At 40.3% G+C, this 25,400-nt stretch overlaps 1 long non-coding RNA gene across 5 annotated transcripts in view; it reads left to right on the top strand.

Moving 5' to 3' along the window:
- LOC308061485 overlaps positions 1 to 25,400 on the top strand; it is a 78,666-nt gene extending 53,266 nt beyond the window's left edge. The window contains exons 2-3 of one of the 5 annotated variants that reach the window (XR_013927243.1): positions 1 to 5,044; positions 6,624 to 25,400. The exon at positions 1 to 5,044 is cut by the window's left edge and continues 28,463 nt beyond it. This is a non-coding gene — a long non-coding RNA (uncharacterized lncRNA). The other 4 variants (XR_013927244.1, XR_013927245.1, XR_013927246.1 and 1 more) reach the window with 4 other exon arrangements.

Below are 25,400 nucleotides of genomic sequence, written 5' to 3'. Positions count from 1 at the left end.
AAAACACAAAATGTTTGTTTTTCAGTTTCCTATCACATTTTCCATCTGGTCTCAGCAAAGCTTTTAAACTTCCACTTCCTCTGTGCAGTTTTGCAATATTCCTATTCACAGGAAGTAACAGGAAGAGCTTTATGAGGGATATGTTACAAATAGACTGTATGTAGGTATTTGGAAAAAATAGCTGGGCTCAAATCTGATCTGGTATGAACTGGAGACTCTTCAATGGAAGTGTGAAATTCATCTTGTTTCTGATCTGGTGCTTCATTCTGCAGCACTGGTTATTTTTTTGTACAAATTATTTTTTCCTGGTGCTTTTCATCTGTAATCTCAAAGCACCCTATTAAGCAATGATGAAGGACTTTATAATTTTTAGACTTGATAACTGTAAATACAATCCATGCTTAAGAAATGCTTCAACAGCTAGAAGCTGGTAGCAGACTTCACTGATGTGCTGAGCCAGGTCCCTTTTTTCCCAGTCTAACACACCATCAATATGCTGCTTCCCAGTAAAAATGAGCATTTCATAAACAGAATTAATAACAGAAAAGCTCTCAACAGTTTATGAAAATAAGACTAAAGTGATCAATTATAGCTTTGGGTCTTGATTGCAAAGAGATTAGTCGTAGGACTCATGAATGTGACAAGAACAGAAGGGCACTGGTGGATTGCGTTGTTCTGCTCAGGTTTCTCTCAACAACAATAGGAACCCCAGATCCCAATAAGGAGGGGGCCTATTGCTCACATAGTTTTGTAACAGCAACACTGAGGTTGTTACAATGTGCACGTTATATAGCAAGGCTCTAGAAGCCTACACAGAGCCATTTTTTCTTTTTTTTTTTTTTTCATTTTTTCTTTCATCACTGAAGCCAGCTAGAGCCTTCTAGTGTGAAATTTGAGAGCAGAGCCAAGCTTCCTCTCCTCTAAACATTCTAAAAGATTGATGAGCTCAAAATCTGCATCAGGATCAACATCCAAGTTTTGCAAATGGCATATGTCTTACTAATTAGCTGATACAAGCCTCCAGATCTCAAACTGCAAATATAAATATTCCATGACTTTAATCTATCTCCAGTCCAGCTACAGGTTACTTATTCAGTTACTCACTTCTTAAAAAATTCACTTCTTACTAATTTTACTTTTCAGAAAAGTAAATTAATTGTCATAAAAGCTGAGTGGTTGAAGTTATTTCATTTTTTCCTGAAAGCTTGAAACCACCAATTCACAAAGCTTTCCTCCCTTTTGTGCCTTCTCCTGCCACCCCTTTCACAGCCCACAGGTATAACAAAACAATTTTGCAAGATGAATCTTACAAAGTCAATGAACACAAGCTTGTAAATCTGGCACTTGAACAAGCTCTATTATTTTTAACTGCTTTTGTGTAAGACAAGAGGCTATGTAAAGAACAGGATGTTTTGAACATTGAACTCTGGTGCATTACCTAATACTGCTGTTACAGATTTGATGTAATTTCTCTGCAGGTGTCAAAGGCATCATAAAGAACATGCTACTAGGATGTTGAACATTTGACATATATAAGCCTGGTGAACTTATTGATAGTTCTTTTATGAACAGAAATGCCAAGTTTGCAGTTTGTGTTATGGACAATTTCAATTACAACACAGCCTATTCCTGCAATGCTGTTAGATTTTATTTTTAGATTACTGTAGACAGGATAGTTAACAAACTTTTCTTAATGTCCACTTTTTTAGAAGATGTGTGAAGCCATCTTTGTCTTCCTTAGAACATGGGGCTGCTGCATCTTCCTTAAGTAGGAAAGGATAATTGCATCCCTATCCTCTCCGCAGCATTGCTCTGCAGCCAGGTTCTTGGTTGCTCATCTTGTTTCAGTCCCTGGGGGGAATTCACTGATACAGAAAGTAGTCCTTCCAAATAATGCAGGTGTCAGAGGTCTGTGTGAGAGGGAGGCTTGGCAGAATCTTTTGTGGTATTTTTCACAACATTGCCCACACAATGGCTGGACAGTACTGTCCTTCCTTCAGTTGTCAGGTGCATTGGAATGTGTATAGAAGAAAATAGTAGATCCAAGACTTTAATGTGCAATTAAAAGGAAGTTATCATTGGAAATATGAACCATCTTTTTTTTTTTTTTCCAGGCAATTTTTCTTGAGGCTTTAGTACCTGCTGTCCTGCAAGAGGGCACATTGTGTTAGTTGAGACATCAAAGAAGATACCATATTTTAGTGAGATTTTCAGTTGATTTTGCCTTTTCTTTAACTTCTGTCAGGGAAATTGTCCTTTCTGACCATATGCACAATAAACCTGAGGTTAAGTGGCTGCATGTATGATACAGATGTAAGCAAGGACTTGATTTTACATTGTGAAAACATGCCTAAAACTACAGTGGAAGAGCATTGTTGCTGTGAGTTAGGAGCAAAACACTGAACAGGGCTTCTCTGAAGAGGGACTGCACTATTTGCTCTGCTGTTTCTACCTCTCTCACTGATTCATTTTCAACACCCTCTTCATGCTTCACTCACTTTGTGTCCTGGCTTCTAGATACATTCCTCCATGGTCACTTAGTATTGTCTGATATCATCTTACCATCCTACATGGTTCTTTACAGACAACTATTATCAGCTTTACGCTCACTTATTCTCAAATTAGTGCCATTGTGGTGGATGAGCTAAGAACTGTGCTGCTCTTGGTGTCCTCAAAGTATCACGTTTCCCCTGGGCCACTCATTCAACATGGGGTGGGAAAAGTCACATTCCTTGTTAAACTCTGCTACTGCCTAATGAGACCCGCCTGTGTTGCCTTTCTGCATGGAAATGCTGGCCGTTGAAAACACCTGTTCCATCACCCAGTTCATATTTCTGTCAGTGTAAGGGAAGTCCCTGCTGTACATTTGTCAGTGCTTTGGCCTAGTTTTAAACAGTCAGATTTAGAGGTAATTTTGATCCTAATCTTGCCATCCTGATTTGATACATTTGTTTTGTGTCCATTTTGTCCTGCTGTAAATGACTGCACAAAGCATGAAGCAATGGTGAGAACCCTCTTCAGGGGCTAGCTGGGGTATGGGCTGGACACTGAGATGAGAGGAAGAAGTGGGAGGCAGCACGCCTCCTTTGGGTCCACCAGAAGAGCTGGTAATGTGACACATACTCTTTGTGCATGGACTTGTCCTCTTTGGCAGATGCATGCCTGCTTGCTTGCTGGGGGCTTGTTGAGCTTCTGTATTGCCCTGCATCTAAGGTAATGATCTCAATGCCTCCAGTGCTTGAAAACCCAGTAAGAAATTTATGCGTAAGAATAATCACATTTAATTTAATTGTTTAATTGTATATGATTACATATGTTCTTTGTAGTCAGAGTCAGAGCACCTCGTACCTTGCAGGATTGATTTAACCTAGAGGGAAGAGAGCTTACTACCTCATTCTGTCAATGGGGTGTTAAGGAAAATCGAGTACTATATACAACTGTTTGTTGTACTGCCAAGTCTTATGGTTTTATTTCAAATTTAATTATATTTGATGTTTTTAAGCCTTTATTCCTTAAATGAATGGATACTGCAAGAATCTAAGTATTCCTTTTTAGAAAGTAGCTTTCATAGCCACACAGTGTGTTGGGAAGCTTTGGAAACTCACAGAGTAGGAGACAAGCAAGGATGCTGTGTATACCCTTTCTAAAGTCTTATGACTTTTCCTGCAGCCCCATGATTTTTTTCAGCTTTGATTCACAACTTTTGAAAATTTGGAACAGCTGACAATACTTCTGTCCATTTAAGGTGCTGCCATTTAACCCAGATGGCACTCAGAGGATAGCCTCTCTGGCAAAGGAGAGTCTTAAAAACGCACAGCTCATCTTTTACAGTGCACGGCACAATGGGACTGGGAGCCTTTGCAGAGAATTTCAGGCACAACCACAATAAAAATAATAAATAAATGAGGCATCTCATTCTACCCAGAGATGCTGTATAGAGCTGCTGTTAAAGTGCACATTTGCAAATAAAAGCAGCCTAAATTTAACTATGACTCAATTACACTAAATCTGACCCATTTTTCTTCTGTGATTCCATTTAACACTTATTTACATTCTTAGACTTGGCACTGTTGGAAGCAAAGGGAGGGGGAGCAGGCATTTTCATCCTCAGAATTGCTATAAAAAAATGGTGATTAGGAAAACAGAGCTATAGTCAGCTTGAAGCTGGGTAGCTCATTTGAACCCACTATAAAAGAAAAGATCGTTTTCTCATCCTATTAAAACTCAGTTAGCAACGGCTGTGTAGGCGGGAGGAGATCAGAAATGAACGTCCAAATTGGAGTTTGTACAACTGGGGTTAGATCCAAAGCAAACTGCCTGATTAGTGAAACAATTTGTATTTTACAATGACAGCAAATAGGTAAATCTTGTGAGCGTCAGGAAACCCTGGAGGATTTTGAATGGGAGCACTGACGGGTTTGCAAGTTACACTTTGATTAGAAGGCATCCTTGCCTCTGCTTTTTCATACTCATGTTGCAGGGACATAAACAAGAGGCACTCAATTTGCTAAGGGTATTTATTTCTCCGTCTCTGTCTCTTGTTTTTACAATCTACATGTAATGACTAATTGGCTGTCTTTCCCCGGCTATTTTATGTTTCTCTTGCCCTGGTTACAAGTCGTACTAAATCAGTCTATCCACGGGGACCTATAGACAGCCAACATTGCCAAATGATATGCAGCATTCCCCTTTCTCTCTAAGTGTAAAACATTTACAAGTAAATTTACAAATGCATTAAGAACATTTCCCCTGCTGGCTGTTAGTGTTTATTTCTTCCCCTTCTCCTCCCGGGAGCGGACACCTTCCAGCCCCTCACCTTTCACACAGTGCTCTCCCGTTATTTGCCTCCTTCCTTCCCTGTCGCCCCTTTCCCTCCTCTCCCTCCTCCTCCTCCTTTTCCAGTTCAGCAGCGCAAATTTCTATTTGTGCCAGTGGGGCGGCCTGGCGAGACCGCAATTGCTCTACCCCACAGATTGACGAGCCCTCAGATGCCGATTTACTGTACATGGCAGCCACGCTGGAGCCGAGGCACATCTGGAGTGGAGTAAGCTTACTCAGAAACAGGGGCCAGCTCCAGCCGGAGCCAGCGGAGCTGAGCACGGCGCTGAAAGGCAGCCCTCCTGCCTCCCCTTCCCTCCTCCCTGGGTACATTTCCTAATGTAAACAGAGGCCGGGGGGAAGGACACAGTAACTCTTTGCTGCGTGTTTGTCATTTCATGTTCTTTATCTGCTTGAGGTCAAAACTGGAGCTCTGGAAAAACAGAAGCTTTGCTTTTATTCTAAATAGCTGAAAGCCAGCTCTGCTGAAGGGGGGGGGGGGGGGGGGGCGGGGCGGGAAAGAGTTTGCTTTTGTGTTTATTTGTTCCACTTTATGGCAATTTGGGGGATAATTTCATTATCTGCAGCCAAATTGAAAACAAGCTGTTGTCTATGTTAATGATAACAGCATATTATTTTATGTACGGTAGGCATGGAGCTCTCTAAACCACAAGTGGACTGGATTTCTGCTTACAGCTGTACTGCTGTAACTTTTTTTATAGTCGCAAAATGAGACTTTCCCTTTTATTATCTGGAGACGAAAAAGGTTATGGATGGCTGCTTTGTTTTACAAAATGACAAATACCTTTCATGACCCAGTGCCAGCCTGCTGTCCCACAAATGCATTTTAGCTCTGTTACTGCAAAGAAAAAGTGTGTTAATTTTGGGGCAGATCTGCTGATTTTATAGTCCAGTTTGCTGGACTGCTGAATTTTAGCCTCTGTAAAGAAGTGGGAGAGATTTTTGAGGCATTTACTGACTGTCAGCAATCTGGATGAGTACTCTGTGATTCTTTACAGGTTTTATATATTTTTATTTCTTCTTTCTAATAGCAAAATGATAAAGTTTATGGGTTAGTTATTCAAATGACATTAAAATGATAAACATGCAGTTTAAAATGGCTTTTCCCACTCAGTATTCCTTGCAACTCAATAGGTTTTGCAGTGAATAAAGGAGAGAAAACAAACCTCAGAAGACATTGCTGCTGATAACGTACTGATGCAGGCTGTGTTAATTTAGCTGGCTTTAAAGACTGTAGTAAAATTCTCATTCTGATGAAAACAGTGGTTTACCCAGTATGGAGACTGTTAAACAATCTTGCTCAGTAAATCTACGAATAAACTGCTTTGGGTCAGCCCCCCAAACATTTTTGTCTATGGGATTAGAAAATCTTTGATCACCATACAGTTTTCTAGGGGCGTTCGTTCATTGTCTCCCTTCAGTTCACAAACCATGCTCAGTATTTTAGCCTTTTGGTGGATCAGTTGTGGCTTTCCAGATGGGTAGGTTGCTTCCATGACTCTTGATGGAGGCTGGCCTATCACATAGGAAAATTTGGCCTGGGCTGCAAGTGTGGCTAGGCAGCAGCTCTTGCACTGTGGGAGTGCAAAGTTTCAGCAGTGCCTCCCCCATGGGGTTCTTACAATTGCTGTTGCATATTCTGTGTTGATATGCCTTAATTCTTGTACAAGAGATGGCAATATAGCTAGCATACTTCTGTATTACTGTTTTTCATGGATACTGATTTAGCTGATTTTAGTAATTTCTTCACAATTATGTTTTCTCTTACTTTCCTGGCATTTCAGATCCCAGTAGGAAAGAGTCAAAATTCCTCATGAACCACCTTGGCCAGGTCTCAGCCTTCTAACCCAGGGAAGCACTGGGCATTGCCTCCCTATGGCTGTTTAAAAACCACTTGAGGTGAAATACAATAAGGAGGGTACTGACTGCGTGGCAGAGGTGTTGGTCAACTTGGAAAGACTGAACTGCACATCTCCAAGGTCTGTAATAACCTTTCTGTGCCTGAAGCCTAAAGCAGCATCATGCGTCCAGGTACAAATCCAGGGATGGTGCATAATTTTGCATGATCTAAGTGATTACTGAGGTAGATAAAATGGTTTGTTTGGGGTGAAGTTATTTATTTGCAAACCCCCAACATTTGTACACAGAAAGCTGATGGAACCAGTCTCAAAAGTAAAGCTGTTTGGCAAACTTCAGAGAGACCTTGGCAGTTGACTGAAATCTAAACTTTTTGCAGGGACAGTTGGATTTTGGCTAAGTTCTTCTGGAAGCCTGCAGGGCTCTGGAGGAGTCTTGCCTAGCTGGCAGAACATTGCTCAGTCCTCTGACTGCCAGGATAGAGGATTGGTGGCCTGTCATTGCAGAATGGCCCACCAAGTAGTCTACCTTTGAACTAGAGACCTCAGGGCTTCCAGGTTTCAAAACTGGGACAACACATTTTGAAATTTTGTTGATATGTTTTGATATGCATTGGAAATATTTTGATTTCAATGAATTACCAAATCCTGACCCCCAAAAATGTTCCATAGGAGTTTTTTGAACAGCTCTATTCCAGTCTAAGTTTAATGACCCTGAGGGGAAAAAAAAAGGTTTCTCCATAAATAAAATAAAAATAAGACAGAATCCAATGAGTGAGCCTGAAGCAGGATTTCTCTGACCTTACTTACTGGGCATATCTGCCTGTAATCCCACTTGTGTCCCTGGACCTCCAGTAGACTGGCCTGAGCTCACTTACACAGTTCCCATCTTAATTTTAAATGTGGTATCCTGATAATAATTGACTGCTTTTTGTTCCCCTTTCCATTTAGCGCACATTAGAAATTGATTCAACTCCTTGTTTTGCACTAATGCAAGAAGCGTCCACGAATTCTCAAAATGAAATCTCCTTGGTAGATGACTACGCATCCTACTAGTTATACTATTTTGATTATATTAATAACATGTTCTCCAACTTAAGCAATGTGCAGGTGCAAAACTCTAATTCAGCAGTACATAACTCTTTCATCTGCCATTTCTTGCCAGTAGATTTCCTGCCCATATGAATGCTTCTTGTGAAATTTCTGGAGAATAGCTGCTGGGCTTTTGCCAGTTGTCAGAAAACAAACACACAAACAACCCCCTTCAAAAACTCAACAACCTCCCCCTTCCCCAGTCCTCTCTTTTGGAAACTACTACTTCACAGTAGATCTTCTGCACCTAACAACAAAGACCAGTTGTGAAAAAATAAGCATTGTGGATTAATGTAGCAAAAGTAAAAGTCAAAAATTTACTAGAGCTGAGTGGTGCCAATAAGGTCACAGTGCCTGACTGTGTATTGGTATGTCCCTTTGGCTCATGTGGGTGCCTCACTTTAAGTATGTGCCCCTGTCTATCCTTACTCAGTTACTCACTCTGTAACGCTTCTTTTGAATCCTATCCAGATGTATTAGATTTAAAAGAGAATTGGCCATGACAAATAATAACCAATTTTTAAAGAGTCCTTAGCTCAGTGTGGGTTTTTTAAGCAAATGCAACTTTGGGACCTACATATGTGCTCAAACAGCAGCAAAACCTGTGGAAGTTGCATTCACAAACTGTTTATTCCAGTAGGCTTTGTTCTCTGTGACCACCATCCAGAAATGAAGACAGAAGAACATTTAAAGAATCAGAGGAGATTTCAGTGTTTGAAAACTGTATCAGTAGGTGTTAGTCTGCAAAAACATGTGTGGGAAAAGGGCAGTTAAACTAACCTAGCTATTAATACTGTACTTTAAAGGGCAATAGATCTCTTTAACATCTAAATAAACTGAGAAATCTGCCTAGAAGTAGAAAAGGAATTTCCAGTTTCAAGTGTGTTATTTCCTCTCAATGTGATTATTTACGGTATATCTGTTCCATGTTTTTTACAAAATATATTATTAACACTTGAATGGTATTTCAGCATAAGATTATGACAGATGCAAAACAGTCGAGCACCAACATTTGCAGTATTTCTTACCCCAAGATAAACTGTTGTACTTCCTTTGCCTGCTTTTGGTGTTTTGTTCTGTTAAAGCAGTAGAGGATCCATTGAACTGGGGCCTACCATTTGAATTGGCATTTCTCAGAAGAATAAGAACAATCATCAATTATGTATTTCTCCAACAAAAACATATATTCAGTATATAAATGCTCAGATTATAATTCCACACCACATATATATGTATCCTAAAAAATAAACCACAATAAATGTTAGACTAAGCAAAAATGAAGAACAGAAAAAAAATGAAGTAGAGGGAAAAAGAGGAAAAAAGTAGAAATAAAGCAACAAGAATAAAAATTCAGACATTAAGTAATACAGTAGATGTGAAAAAAGAGCTTAAAGATGAAGTTAAGGGAGAGGGAAAGGAACCTATCCACAAAATTGTTGCAAAAGTACAGTTTATTATTATCAGGCAGGTGAAATTCCAATCACAGTCATTGCAGTCAATTCAGGTGTCCTGAAGCACAACACATAAAACTCAAGGGCTTTTAAATGTCCAAGATTAAAGAAAGATTCCAACAAATTTCAGTGATCATCAAACGATGATTTAATAATTGTGTCAAGCCAGACTTTTTTCTCTATGAATTTTAAATCGAGTTATACAAATAAGAATTGCAATTTTCTAAAGAATTATCCCCTGCTCAGATTTTCTGGAGGAAGAAATGAGTATTGGAAACTGTGTTTTTGTGAGGGAGAATCTAATTAGTTTGGGATCAGGTTTGTGTTTTGGACCTCTATAAAATGCATTTTGGCTGGGGCTGCAAGCTAGACCAATCTCTAATACTGTTGTCCACCAACTAAGAAAATATGATGGATTCCTTATGCAGGGCATGAATGAAATGTGTGAGTCTAAATTATTTCTGTAAGTGAGTTTGTTCAAACTTGGTGCTTTTTAGTAGGTTCAGTGCAGCCACAGGACTCAGTTGTATCTTTAGGTTAATTGCAAAGGAATATACAAGTCTAACAGTGGGCAGAGCCGTACTTGTTATTTTCCATTATTTTTTTTAAGTAAAGTCCAGTTGTAGTATGAGTATGTTCCTCATTAGTAATAGCACTACCATATTACTTTTCCAACAAAACTTGCAAAATATTACATTACTTTCTGGTGCACTGAACTACTGAACCACCAGTTCCTAACAGAAAAGAGCTGTAACAGAATCGCTAGTAAAAGGGGCAGGAAATTAGATAAAAGGGTAACACTAGTTTTACATGCCTAAATGAAAAGGTGTTAGTTTTAAATATATAGCCTTTCAATATATTTTCCAAATCTTCAAAAGTCCCTGACTTCCATTATTGAGATGCTGCACTAAATTAACTGACAGTGCTGCACCACTCTTGCAAAGGCTTAGTGCATATGATCAAAAAACACTGTGAAAAGTCCTTATATCCTGATAAGCACCATGGTGTCTTAGGGTTGTCTTTTTATCTTAGGGCCTGCATGATTGCAGCATGATTATTCAATAGACAAACATTTCTTTTCTAATAATTACATGACAAGACATTATTTGGAGGAACCTAGCGTTGTAACCAGGTAAATATCCTTGCTCATGCTGCCTGCAAAATTGTGGTAGGAATAGCTTTTGAAACCCACATAAAAAACATTGTGGAGAGAAGAACCTTTTGAACCTTTACTTCTGGTGTGAAGGAGGAGTTGTAAAAGCATGAGAACATGCAAAGTTGGATGGGAATCATCCCGCCTAACTTTTGCCACCTGTGTTAGAAGTGTACCTATTTCAGGTTTCCTTTACAATCAATGAGGAAGAGAGATCTCCAGAAGGTCAGCCATATTTTGGTTCTTTGAATTGTCAGCTGTTGGAGTGTCTCTCTTTCTCTCCATTGACTTGTAAAGGGCATTTAGGGGTCCTACAGCCCACAGGTAGCTGCCTCCATTCAGTGCCCATATTTGACAAAAATGTGACTTGCAGTATACGCTATAAATATAGGACATGGGATTACAGAGCTACATCACAAATGGAGTTCTTAGTCCCATCTAGGAAACCCCAAGTTAAACTTCTCTAGGTTAACACCAAGTCAAACTCCACTGCTACGAGGGGAGGAGAAAGAGGAAAGAAAATGCATCCTGGGTGAAGAAATAAAACATTTTCTCAGATGCTTACTCAATAATATTGTGCTTCAGGCTCAGGATGTTGCTTCATTGTCAAATGGCTGATCTTTCCTTGTCATGCTTTCCTATTGTTCTTCATTCCTTAAATAATCCTGGCTTTCAGCTGCATTTTTCTTCCATTTAATTCATTTTCAAACCCCCTAAAAAATAGAGATTAGTTTAGCAGATCAGGAATGAATTAGAAAAAAATGTTACATAATGGACCTATTTAAATTACACAGTTGCTACTTGCCTTTGCATAGTAATAAAGATGCAGTTAATAGCTTCCACTTCATTTAGCTGCTAAATTCTGCTTTGTTTCAGAGATCAACTCCAGTGCAACAACTACATTGTTCTTTTCTTCTTAATTACTATTATTTGCTCTCCTTTGGATTGTTGTGAAGTTTCAGAACATGGGCAGCCCTCTGGCAGACAGATGAATGTGTTAATCTATTAGACCTTTTAGTCTCTATCAATTAGGCAAAGTATTATTATAATAATGGTTTACAGACATTAGTGGCTCACCTTAGGGCTTCACTGTGCAGTCCCTGATATCACAGCAGCTCTTAGGTAGAAGTCCATTGCTGTCAATTTGTTCTATGCAAAAGGTACAAGAACAGCATAGTGTTAGTTAATATACAGTCAATAGTTGTCAGTAGTTTCCAGACCACTATACTTGCAGTTATATCAGAAAACAAGTAGGGGATTACGACTAACATTTGAGGTTCATTGTAATATTTTTTTAAAAAATTGCATTCATATCAATATACCTTTATGAAACTGTATACTGCAGAATGTTGCCACAAACTTATTCCTTGAGCTGGAGTCTTGTGTCACTATAAGGTATAGCAGTAGGAGATATGCAAATAGATGTACTATGGCGTTCTTAAGCAAACGAGCAGTCCAATGCAACAATTACGCTGATACAGATGAAAATGTTGGAGCAGATTATTCTATCACGTTAATATTTATATAGGTATTACAATCTAGAGTGAGCAAAGCACCATTTTTTTTTTTCTTCACATATTTTTAACTAAGCTTTGCAGTTAATATCTCATTAAACATGCAGGAAAAATCTCCCAGGCAATTCCTTTTGCTTAGACCTCATGATCAATAAATTTTGCTGGAGCAATTTCACCAGTTAGGTTCCCTGCAATCCGCAGTTCACTGTCACCTTTTTTACTAAGTGTACTTGCTACGTCTGATGTTCAGTGATCATAGTTATAATCTTTCTCCCTGTATTTCTTTAATCTGCTTTTTTGCTGAGATGGAGCAGCCCCTACCATTACATGCTTTTCATTTAAGATGCTCTCTGTTTTGGTCAAGCATATTTGATGTATTTGCTCTCCTGTCTTTAGGGTGACAATCAACAGAACACAAAACCAGCCTGAGTTGGCTTGATTAGCTCCTACATAGAAAACATACCAGAAGAATGTCTGTTATTAATTAATCCTATATTTGTTAGCAGGACTCCTCGCAATGAAATTGCTGGTAGCATTTATGCACCTTTCAAAACACACAAACTGGGATAGGTGCCATAGTTATGTCCAGGACCTGCTGCACATACTGAGTAACTCTCAGACCACCTGGGATGGACTGTGGTGTCCCACTGAGACAATGTTGTGCCTCTCTGCCCAGAGAATCTGGACTCTGGCTGACAGAGGTCCAGAAATCCAGTAGTTTAGGGCCCAAAGTTGAAGCCTGCTCTTCAGAGTAACAGCGAATGGGCACTGTCACATGAAGCTAACTTACTCACTTGGCCCAGTTATCTCATCCTCTGTGTGTTTATTTGAATTTGTAAGGTGCTTCCTGAAAAAAGCTTTTATGAGAGCTCTGTATGTGTTGAGCTGTTCAGAGGCTTTACAGTGGTCCTCTTACAGGGCCATACTTTGCAGTCTCTGAACACTCTGGAGAGTGCACCCAACTACTTGAATATTTGTGAGTGGACTCTGAATGCAAAAACCTGAGTTCCAATTTAATTTAAAAATTTAGAGGAAAATTTATGAACAATATCTGCATGTTCTCCTGCCTTCAGTCACAGTTTTTCCTATATCATTGGTTTAGAGTAGCAGTTCAAACTAGCATAATAAATAATCTAGTCACTGAATATGGGTTGTCATTGTGGACAGTTGGTTTTCTCAGCATTTAGAAACGGTATTTCTCACCTCCTCCACACAAGACTTTTCACTACCCTGCCAGCTTCTTGAAGGGAAAAATAACTTCATTCTGGTTTGAGGTGTTTCAAAACTTGTGTGAGGAGAAGCTTAGCTGGTTTTTTTTCAGGAACATTAGGTCAGGTATGCACCTCATTTCTAAATAAGCTATATTTCAGGAAGCATTTATGTAATCTTTCCATAGCAGGAATTTTCAGAGACATTCAACATTTGAAAATGCTGTTGCACCAGCACGTCTCAATAGCTATGTCTGTGTGAAGAGCTCAATCATTGGCAAAGTCCAAAAAGCTGTTGCCATGCTTGGAGCGGAATTTATTTTAGCATCTAAAAGAACTTATGTATCTAGCTATCTCAGTTTTCTGAAGTCCTTCTGTCCTTAACATCTGTTGTGGTTAAACCACAACAAGTCAACTGTGTGCAAGTGAGAGATCCTTCCACTGAAGATGCCTGTGGAGATGTCTGTCTCTGCTGATTATAGAAGCAGCATCTGTAATCTAAGCATCTTTCAGTAGATGTTTTAGACTTAAGCAGTTAGGTGAGACGAATCGTTCTGCTTACATTTACATATAAAGCTTCTGCAGTGTGGATTCCCAGAACCTGACCTTTCAATCTTAACTTGATATCTGAGCCAGTGACTGAAGCTAGACTCCCTGGCATTTCCCACTGTGCTGCCTGGGTGTGAAAAGGAGCAAGGAGTCACATCCAGAACAAAACCACCTGCTTATCATACTGTGCTCATGTGGACATCAACACTGCAAATTAGCATTATGCAGACAAACTCTTCTCCTTAAAAGAATCACTTTATGCTAGTAATTCCGCCTATCTTCAGCTTTCCACCTATTGAAAGTTGTTCTTTTTTGGTTTAAAATGCAAATGTCATTTGCCTTGTTTCCACAGAGGTGTCCACAAGTGACTCTGGTCGTCACAGTCAATGATGAGCTGCTGAAAGAGAAACCGGGATTGCAGATAAGTATCCATAGTTTAGCATGAGATCAATACCTTCACTATAGAAATGTAGAGTTTGGTACACAGTCAAATCTCAAGTTTCCTTATCCTGGATTTGGTAAGTCAGAGTTGGATAATTCCATGCAGCAGAAACGCAGATATTACAAAACCTCCATGAACCAAACATTGAACTGCACTGCTTTTTGAAAAACTTAGTACACAGATTTCTGTAGAACACAGGAGCAACCACAGGAAAGGCATGGCCTGGGGTTTCTGAGTTATACAAAACATAATGCTGTGCCAAAACCAGTGGTGTTAGTGGCGCATGAAAAATGATCAGTCTACAGTCCCAATAATACTCCACGAATAATTGGAAAGTTTGTGCACAAGTAGAATTTTGGAAGTCGCATGAACATAAGAATTACAATTTTTTATCAGAACCAAATCCTGCCTTGGTGAGCATTTTGTCTTCAGTACTTCCTATTCTTTTTCTTTGTTATTCTACTTGCATCTGTTATGTCCAGAATTGTCAGTAAAATCAAGACTCTACTGCCTAAGCACATGGTCAAAGCCATTCTCTGCCCCAAAGAATTTACAGTCCGAAACCCGGGAGAATCTCCACACTGTTGTAGCTTACCCTATTGCCATAAAATGATCTATCTTAAAAGCTCATCTGGCAAAATATCCTAAACATCTACTTAAGAGGTGCTGAGTGACCTCATTTAAACCAATCTTTAGGATTAGGCACAGTGTTTGTTTAAAGTATTTTGAGATCCTGAGATATAAGAGGCTTTGAAACTGCAAAGATTTTTTAACTGGCTTAATATGTTTTTGTGTTTATTTGTAGATGTAGAACTTACACAGCATAAAATTTGACAGTTAAGACTAGTCATGAAATTTCTCCAGGAAAATAAAAACCTGTTAACAATTTGCTGACATTCATGAAAACCCCTAAATGCTTCCAAATCTGCTTCCAGGTATTCATATGCAAGAATTTGAAGTCTTTTGCATTGCAAATATTAGCAAATGCTTTTTAAATCACGCTTGCTTTTCACACACCATTTGTATAAAAGCTTTCCGAGTAGCAGCAAACTGTAGTCTTATTAAATTTCAGTTCACCTTCACGCTGACACTTATGCCAAAAATGTTTTTTGGGGGTATTTTACAGACAACCCAAGAGTACATGTCAACCATTAAGGATCTGAATATAAGGTTACAAATAAGAAAATATACTATTAATATTGAACAGGGTAAGTCCTGTCTGCTTCACCCATGTGAGTAATTCAGTCAGTTTACTAATCACTTTATTTGAACAGAGGAGACTGTGTATGCCATTTCACTGCCTTTTCAATTTCTCTACGTGTAAGGAGTGCAGCAAATAGAAAATAAACAATTCATTTTGGCGTCTTGGTTTAATTACAAACTTTGGATAACATTCAGTTTAAGGCAGCCATTGAATTTTTAAGGAATAATATTTTTAAGTCAGCAACTTTGAATTTTACAATCCTAAAACTTCTCTATGGGTTTATTTCTAGTATAGTCATTCTAGTGTAAATTTAATCATCTGGAGAATGCAAGCACAAGTGGGAAATGGACAGACATTTTTACCCTTTTTTCTTTCTCTTGTGTATAACAAATTTGTTGAGCCTATCCAGCAGTTTTGATAATTGTCTCATTACTAATTAACTCAGTTGAGATTGTAATGTTTTTTGATAATTCACAATTTTGCTACTTAATGGTTCTGCTATCTTACACTAAGGACTGCAGAACTGGGCCAGCAGGGAAATAGGAACATTTGCAGTTTGGGAATATAAAATGAATTAACCTGGAAGACTGTTTCTCCTTATTTCCCCTCACTAGTACCTCTTTCACTCCCTTTTCACCATCTCCTGAAGTTGAACTCCCAGTCATATGGATCCCTGGGACATTCAGTGAGGGGGAGGAGCTGGAGTCCCAGCATTCTAGTGTACAGCTGGAACTGCATCCAGCTCATGCATCCTGGTGGTCTCTTGGGGGACAGAGGAGGTGGCAATCACAGCCACCAGAACCAAAACACGTTGCAAATTCATCCTGATGGGTTCCTAAAAGTTTTACTACAGATTGAAGCAGCCTGGGCTCTGAAAGTTTAGCTTTACTCCTCTGACCTTGTCTGTTTCTTTACCTTGTCTCTTTCTCTCCCATTTGCTCCCGGGATCTGCCTTCTTTTGGGATTTCCAGGAGTGATATCGTAGCAGGGGTTGACTATACTCCGTGTATGCACATAAAGTGTGCATTCATGTTACTGTAGGCCCAAAATCAAGGCCATTGTCTGCTTTAATTTATGCCTCTCTTTCCTTCAGCTGGAGTGAGGCTTCTCCCGAACCTGAACCTACTGCAGTTTTGCGTCATCTGTGGCCACCTTTTGATCTGCTCTAATCCAAGTCACTGGAGCAATGCAGTTGTGCCAAACAACGCCCACAAATTCACTGGGATGAGCAAGGAAACAGAAAGAAAAGCACCTCTGCTACTGCCTTGCAGAACCTCTTTTCCTTGGCCCCATCATTTCTATAAACAACTTTTGATGAGGAAAGTGGGAATTTGGTGTGGAGAGTGGGAAGAAAACATCAGCTCGGAGGCGAGGGAGACTGGGAAGGGCAGGAGACTGGGAGCGGGGGTAGCAAACCGGAGCCTGGGGGGGACTAGCTCTGTCTGGAAAAATAGAGTACAGAGCTCCCTGTGGCTGCAGATGTGTCATCGCTGCCAGTGGGCTTGGTGGCCCAGACTGCCTTGCCAATAACTGAGAGCACACAATTGCCTAAGGAGCATTGTTAAATCAATCTTATAATTTTCTCTATTTGTCCAAGTTATCTTGTTTATTCTCCATTATTATTTAATCTCTGAGGGTCTCTTCCATGAGGGCTTGAAGGACACTTTCATTAACAGCAGTGGTAATGGCTGGCAGGGAAGTAGCAGCGTGTCTCCTTTCCTGCCCTGCCATTTCTTCAGCCAGGGAAGTCACTTGCACTTTCTTTCATGATTTCTCCTCCTTTCTCCCTCCCTCGTGTCCTGACTCCCTGCCCTGATTCAAGAGCTTGAAGGTCTGCTGGTGGTAGCTGTGGTGGATGCAGGGAGGAGGGAATGGGGGAAAAAGCAGAGGGAGTAAAATAAGTGTCAAGGAATTCATTGTCTGTTCTCCACCTGTTGTTATTCTGGTCCCAATCAACCTGCTAGCCAGGCTGGAGCCAGTGGCCATCTGGAAACACTGCTCTGTTTATAAACTTGGCATGAAGCAGCACTCCTGGGCCCTGACCTCCCACACAAATCTGGAAACAATTAGAGCAAGATGATAGGCAGGCAGGCAGGGAGGGGAGGGGAGAGCGAAAGAGCGCGTGAGAGAGGAGACTGCAGAGAAGGGAAAAAACAGAGGGAAGGGGAGTGTGGAGAAGGTGGCAAATGTTTCTGGGATGCAAATATTTATGCCCCCTTTAAATGACGCTGGCTGATTAATTATTGCCCTTGCCAAAACAGCTTTTTTCCCCTGAAAGCTAAGGCATGCCTCTTTGCCTCCCCCAGCAAAGCAGGTTTTCCTGCGTTTTATATTTTATGTTTTGTGTTGCTAAAACTTTGCCTTTACAACTCTTAGGAAATTAAGATGGGTCTGTTAGGTCCACACGCTCAGACCCATACACGTTCTGTACTTGGTGGTATTGAAAACTGGAGTCCAAATATTGCAGCTCCCACCCATCTCTACTAGAAGTAATGTCTTTCTCTGTTACTCGCACACCCCAGCACACTGCTTTCCAGAAAGGATGTCTCCCAGTCTCCAGCTCTCTGGAGTGTGGGAGTCATCTGGGCTCAGTTCTCTCAAGCTTTCTCTCGCCCCACCCTACCCACCCACTCGTATTGCAACTCATCATCTTCTTTACTGGGAAGGCTGAACTTTTCCTGGTCAAACCAGACCTTCAGTCACTGGGTTACTCCCTAGCTCCACTTTGGATTTTGGACCCTTTCCCAGCCCTGCTCCTGCCATGCAGGTAGGCAGTCTGCCCATCACCAACCTGCTCCTGTGGAGCCTTGAGGAGAGTAAGGAAGAGCCACAGCTCATCATGAAACAAAACCATGCATTTCCCCTTACTGTATACATGGTATGGGCAATCCTGTCCATGCTCTGGGTGGTTTTAATGTTGCTAATAATTCACTTCTCACAATGTGTCCTTTCAGTGTAATGGCAGCAAGAGTCAGTCCTGGACGAGACAAGCCTGATACTCATTTCTGCTGGCCTGCCTAAGGGGAGGATCCCTTTTGGCTCACCTGACAAATCTGTTACTTACACGTCCTGAGAAGCCAAGTGTTGTGTTTCAGGTGCAGTAAACCATGGCTGCTTCCTGACGTGAGCAGCTGCTGGTGGTGACATTGATTTTCTCTTAGAGTGCTTCCAAACAGATCCCTGTGCTGGACCAGGTGTAGCCCTGGACGGCCACATGCAGAGCTGCTGCTGGGGCACTGGGACCTGAGCCGCTGTGGCTAAGCCTGCAGTACAACCTACACCTTTTCATTTCTTTGATTTTCTTCATCCATCAACCTTAGTCCTGGACTAGTGCACTTTGCTCACGAGGTACATTGAAGGCTTATCTGCCCTGTAATTTGACTGTGAAAAACTGTAGCTCAAAATGCTCAAGGTCAGTTTTTTTCCTTGACATAGGCTTCAACAGACTTGCCTCTGGTGCGTGTGTCAGGGCAGCCTTTGGCCCATTGGCTCTCAGCAGAGTGGCTCGCCTCAGCTATTTTGTGCTGGCCATGACACAGGCATGGCCCCAGTAAAGCAAGACAACTGATAATGCTTGTAATACCAGCAGCTGTGCAGAAAAGGAATGATCAGCTGCAGGATGCAGACTGTTTGAATTTTACGGCTCCTAACGGGCTGTGTGTTATGCAGAGGTAGTTGTGGTTTGATGGGGGAACCGTTCTGCATGCTACAGGAGGCACACAGGATCCATGCTGTTTGTGTCATGCTGTATAACAGTATCTCCATTATCTAATGCTTATTTTCCCTCAGATGGTGAGCTATCAGTGTTGGATACACGCTTACAGTATCTGTGGTCCAGTTCTTTGGGGTGCTGGAAATCTTCTGAAACGTGCTTAAAAGGACTTTTCCTCTCCAAGGGAGCTCAGTGGTTCAGACTCATCAATCTGAATGAAATATTGCTATCATAATTAGTGCTAATTAACAGCTTTGTTTTCAGTCTCATCAGAGCCAGTGATTAGCTAAACAGAATGAGGAGGCTACAAATTTATATCTATTCTATAGGTAAATAAAGGACCTTAAGGTCAATTACTGCTTAACCAGCATTTTTCAGAGCACTGTGTTCATGTACTACCTCCTTCCCTTACCAGAAATCTGTGTTTCACAACAGCTGGTTACTTTTCTCAGATTTGCAGTAAGCATCAAGTTATTACGTTAATGTCTGGTGTGGCTATTCCTATGCTGACCCACTGAGGAATGCATTTTGTTTTGACATGGCCTCAGAAACTGAAAGGAATACAAGATGCACAACATGTAGGCGTGTAAAAATAAATACAGGGAACCCACCAGACATGAATAGCAAGGAGGCTAGAAGCAATTCAGCCATAGGGCTAAGAAACAAATGGTTTCTTTATGTGGCTCTGGCTGTTCAGTAGCTGTACTTCAGAGCAATGTAATGGGGTTTAATGTTCATAAAAATGTTCAATCTGGTAAACCAATTTTTAGACTCTTACACAGTCTTGTTGAAATTGGATTCATTTGAACTGTAATATAAAATATTATGTTTACTTAACCCTTGTAAACTGATCTTCTTTGTCTTCACAAACTTGCCGGGCAGTTAAGGACCCAACATTCCTTCCACAGTTAATAAAATTTTGCATTTTTCTCTCTATTCATAAACTTAATTACAGTCAGACCCGGTTAATCAACATCAAACTTTTTTAACGCTCATTCTTTTAGATAGCTTTTGGTTGAAAAAAAAATGTATGAAGGTCATGCATTGAGGCTTTGTAGATTACTCGGGTTCCTAAAGTCTGCTTAGATCTTCTCTGTGTGCAGCCCTGCATAGTGTAGCACGCATACATTGAAGTCTGATTATACCTATGATGCAAGCTTTAAATCATGTCGTAGACTTTGCTCTTTATAAAAGGTGATAATCCATTTCTGTCCTCATTTTTGACTCAAAGTCCTGCTGATGTGAATGGTAGTTCAACATTGAAAGCTACTACTCCGTTCCCCTCTCTACCCATTTCCTGAATTTTCATCTGTCTCACGCCAGGCCCCCAGAGACATTTCATACAGGCATTTCTATGTTACTTGCAAGTGGGCAAGAATAACCTACATTCCATATGGCCATTAGGTAGCCTTTTTGCTACATGTACATTGCATTTCCCAAGGCACTCAGGATTTACAAAAATCCTTGAATGGTACAGTTGATGTTGATCAAAGAGTCTGTGATTCACGAATTTATGAAGAAGGATTTGGAGGTTTTCTGTCTGAAATTTTGCAGGGAATACAGTAGCTGGAATAGTGTTTTTAAATCCTAAAGCTTTTTCTGGAGGTAGCTGGTAGGTAGGAGTGAAATCCCTTTACAGCCTTAAAAGACAGTATAATTTGGTGTGCACTTCTGTTAATTAATTTAACAGTGAATGCCTGGCCCTTGGTTTGCTATGCATGGATTGTCAAGCTCCTGGGGACCATTTCACCCCACTCCCTGTGTGGAATATTAAACAAAGTGCAAGATTAGAATTTTAACTAAAAATGAATAGTGAAAGGGATTACCATGTTGCAACTTCAGCTTTCACCTCAGAACTAATTAATGACCAGAGAAGATAAATGCAAAAGGTCAAACCTATCAATTTTAAAACAAGGAACAATTACAGAGCTGCCATTTCTTAAGTTCAAGCTTCCTGCTACTTTAAGTCCTGCTTGCAATGGCTTACGCTAAGTGCTCAGTAAGGCTTATGATGGCACGTTGCATAAAGCTGAATTTTATCAGGGCTACTTTTCAGCTGTGAATCAGATATGCCTTTGTACATAAGTTCAATATGCTGATACTACGAGGACAGATGTGGAGCTGTGCAGAATTTTAGCAAAGCAGCTACCAAAATGAGGCAAGAAAGTATGAGACCCTCTTGTGTGTGTGCCTCTGTGTGTTATTTACGGAAGATAGCTTCATCTCTGATGAAGCATCTGCATTTCATTGGGGTGCTGCTTTTTACCCAGTTTTATAACATGACTAATCCAAGCACAGGGAGATCAAGTACCTTGCTCAAGGTCAGAGACTGGTTCAGTGGCTTTGTCTCAAACCGAGATTTCAATGTGGCTCTGACTTTGGGATAACACAGCCTCTGTGAACTCCAAAACTAAAGACAACACAAATGACTGCATACAGTATAACCAGTATAAAGGCTATTTTTTGTTGTTTGACGTTCTTTTTTAAAACAATACGTGGAGAAAGAGTACATGAAGAGGGACTAGGAAGGGAGCAAGTAAAAGAAAGCACGGTGTTCTTTATTCACAAAACAGTAACAAGGACTTGTACAAACTGCATTCATGCCCAGACTGAATACACAGCTTGCATGTTTCAAAGTCTTTTCTACAGAGTGCCTTGTAATCACTATCCTCAGCATCCTGTTTAAGAGAAGCTATTAACTACTTGCAGTACTTTCCTTCTATTTTTTGGTAAGATAATATGAGGCAAAGGCCAAGAGCTAACGTCAGGATCTGTCCAAAGCACTTTTTTTTTTTTTTTAAAGAGGTCTGTTAGTCGATATTTTTGAAGTGGCAGAAAGGAAGCACCGGGGCAGCGTCCTTCCTGGCTCTGCACAGCTTCCTGCGTGCTTCCCTGCTGGAGTGTTAGTCAGAGCCCGGCAACAATTCATGCTCAGCCTCCCACGCCATCGTCTGCCTGGCTTTGATTTTCTGAACTTGTACGATCAGCCAGCGGGTCTGTTCTCTGACTTAATGATGAGTGTACAGGTGGCAGAACAAAAAGCCAGCAGAAACATCTCTGTGATTCAGAGATGGCGAATGATCTCTGCATGCATGTCTCTGAATACACCTGCCTTTTAATGCTGTAGTAGACAGGGTTGCATAATGTACCCAGATTAAAGTCTACAGAGCTCTTGGATAAACCCATTGTGGTTAAAAAAAATAATAAAATTAGAGGTGACTGATTGCTGACTAAACTGTTTTCACGCGCACATTTCTCATATCCCTGGTGATGAACTCTCTCCAAACTTCTTCCCACCTGTTTATGGCTTGGCTCTCTGGGCCAGGTACTGTTCCCATTGGCACAGCTGCAAATCCAGTTACCTGATGTAAATTAAAACCAGTTGGGCTACTCAGGCTTCACATCATTGTACTCATTGTGGAGCCACGATTTGTGAATGGAGTGATGTCTAGCACCGTAATTTCCTGCGAATGGTGAAGAAGACACTGATTTTGCCTGTAGCAACAGCTGCTGAGAAAAGGAAGAGAAAAACTTTTGCAAAACCAAGAGGAGATAACAAAGGCAGTGTGCAGGGAAGAGTCAGTCCAAGGACCATGGTTATCTTTGACTAAGTGTTTGTTCACTGAAAGAACTGAGTACTTGCAGTCTTTTTGTTTTTCAACCTTTTGTGGGTGTGCCTTTTATCACATTTCCTTTTTTAAAAATATAACCAACCTTTTTCTTCTCTCCTTTCTGTTCTAATATTACAACTACTAGTAGCTTCATCTTGGGAACCAGTGTAGTAAAGCAGTCCAATCTTTGTTCTCTCTCTTCACCTTTTAAAAGTCTTTGAGATAATTTTGTGTTATAAACAAGCTGTGTCCCCAAAGAGAGTGCTGCTGTTCTGATTCCTGTTGTCAGTGCAGTGAGAAACTTGTTTTTACCTCCCTGTGGCATAATGCAGCAAGGAAGGCTAATGGAGAGCCACTTGAGAAACCAGTAGGCTTTGACTTTTCTTTAAGAGGATGGAGGATAGCCGAGTTTGGGGAAGTTGTACCCTGTGGTAATAGAGCTAACCTCCAGCATGCTACCTTATAGCTGATGTGGTGAAGGATCATACTGCTCTGCACCGCTGGGACAGGTTTCAAGGCAAATGTTTAGCAAGAAACCAGATATTGAAGCAAGAGACATGAAATGTTATGAGGACAAAAGGATTCTGCTGTTATCAGAAACACCTGGGTCCTCAGATCAGTCAGGGTCAAAGAAACCACCTACGTTCTTCCTGCCACATATATATGAAATATAATTTGAATAAAAAGCAACTCATAAGAGATGAGAGCTTTTTGCACCTTCTCTAGTACCCTATTATTAGCTTCCCTTGCTGTTTGCAGGTCTGGCTGTATTTGTTCTCTTCAGTGGGAATGGCTTTGTAACAGAGTTTTGTAGATGACTAGTACTTTTGTGAGAATTAACCATTATGTGGCGGGAAGACATTAAGAAAGGAGCGGATGGGCTGATGTACCCAAGGATTTTACATTATTAACGTGTTTGCTGTACAGCTGTTAAACCAGACTTGTTGCTTTTTTTTTTTTTTCTTTTGGTTCAATTCCTTATTTTCTTGTTAGTTTTGATTCAGCCAGAAAACTGCCCACATTGTTTTTGTACTCTGTATAGTTTATTGTGTGTTTAGTGTATTCCCAGTGCAGCCTAAATGTTTGTATTATAGTAGCTCTGACATGTTCCCAAATCATATTAGCTGGGATTTCATGAGTGACTACTGTTGATGTAATGCAAACGTGACCCATATTAAAAGAAAGTTTCTTCCAGCCCACTCTGACACTAAGGCTTGTCTGGTACATCAGCTCAGTTTTGTACTCAGCAGCTGCTTCAATAGCTTTTACACTAAGGCAATAAAAGGAATATATCTCAATAAAGTGAAGTGACTGCATTCTGGGCCTGAAGTTTCACATTATGACCCCCAAATATCTGCCAGGTTACCTCACCTGCTCTATTTCTACTTCATCTACAAAAGTGCTTTGCTTTTTGCAGAATGTTGGAAGCATATGACTCTCTCAAGTTATATTTGCTGTTAGCTTAGAAGAAATCTGTGAACTTTTTGGAAAACAATGAAGAAAAAACTTGTGGCGCATAGTCTCTGTTTTACTGCTTGGTTCACAACTGTGTTACATACTTTTAGATGGTGGATGGTAACTGTCAAGAAATCAAAGCTGGTTTTTTTATAGTCATATATGTTCATTTTTCATGATTTCATGATAAAATTGTTCAGTACCCTAGGGTACTGACAGCATATATGACTTTTAAAGTATACATTTGTCTTGTATATTACTATTTCATAATCCTAAAGATGTTAACACAAGGTTTCTTGCAATATTTATTAAAAAAATAGCCACTCTGCAGTATGAACATGACTGTTTAGTGTTGGTCAAGAATTTTCCTGTGTCCTAGTAAAGAAGAATGGTAGAAAAACAGACCCAGGAGGGAATTAATCTGCTCTCTCACCCAAGGCTTCTCATCTTGAGTATTTCTGACAGATGCCTGTGGAAGTCCTCGAGCTGTTTGGTTCCTCACAGTAGGATTTCCTGAATTTTGCACTTTGCATTAGTTTAGAGACATCTCTGCTACCTTTTAAATTAAGCTGCACTCTGCTCATGAAGGCCCTTGTGCAAAAGCTGGTTCACTCCTGTGAGCTGCAGCTCAACTATACTGCAACTGCAGTAAGCTGCTGTCTGCCATTGCTGTTTTAAGCACCGTGTTGAATAAAATTCTTTGAGGTGGCTTGTATTTTAGTGGCAGGACCTGTTAGTTTGTGTCATGACACACAACAGTGTCAGTTCTAGAGGAACGGAGCTTAGGATGGCCATGGTCACTCAGGAATAATGTGAGCACAGCACCTTCCTACAGCTTATCAGAAACAGAAATGGGTATATATATTTTTTTTTCCAACCCACATTTTAATTTACTTTGCTGTTGCAAGGTAGCAAAATCTTGCTTTTTGTTCTTTGGTGTTTATAGGTTTCGGCAGTGATGTAAAAGTGATGCTTTTTACAAGAGGTAACAGTTGTCATGCTTGTAAATCTGAATAACAAATCATGAAGGTTTTTTTTGGTTTTTTTTTTTTTTTTTTTTTTGTGGGCTATTTCTGCCTGAGAGTTGCATTCCCTGTACACTAGAAAGAACATGTTTCCTGACCACTAAACACCTTTTCCGCTTCATGTAAGTTGACACTTGTGTTTGCAGCACCAGAAAAAGTGAAATCAACCAAAAAAAGTCAGGTTTTATTTTTTAAATGGTCTGTAGGGCACAGATAATTTATTCATCATCATCATCATCGGGTTACATAGGAGTTTTGTTTCTTTTAGCACAAACCAATTTCTTGAATG

The sequence above is a fragment of the Falco punctatus genome, assembly GCF_963210335.1.
Source record: "Falco punctatus genome assembly, chromosome: 3".
In the NCBI taxonomy this organism is placed as follows: Eukaryota; Metazoa; Chordata; class Aves; order Falconiformes; family Falconidae; genus Falco; species Falco punctatus.
The sequence above is the reverse complement of the archived record's forward strand: the minus strand, read 5'-3'. Positions and strand labels throughout refer to the sequence as shown.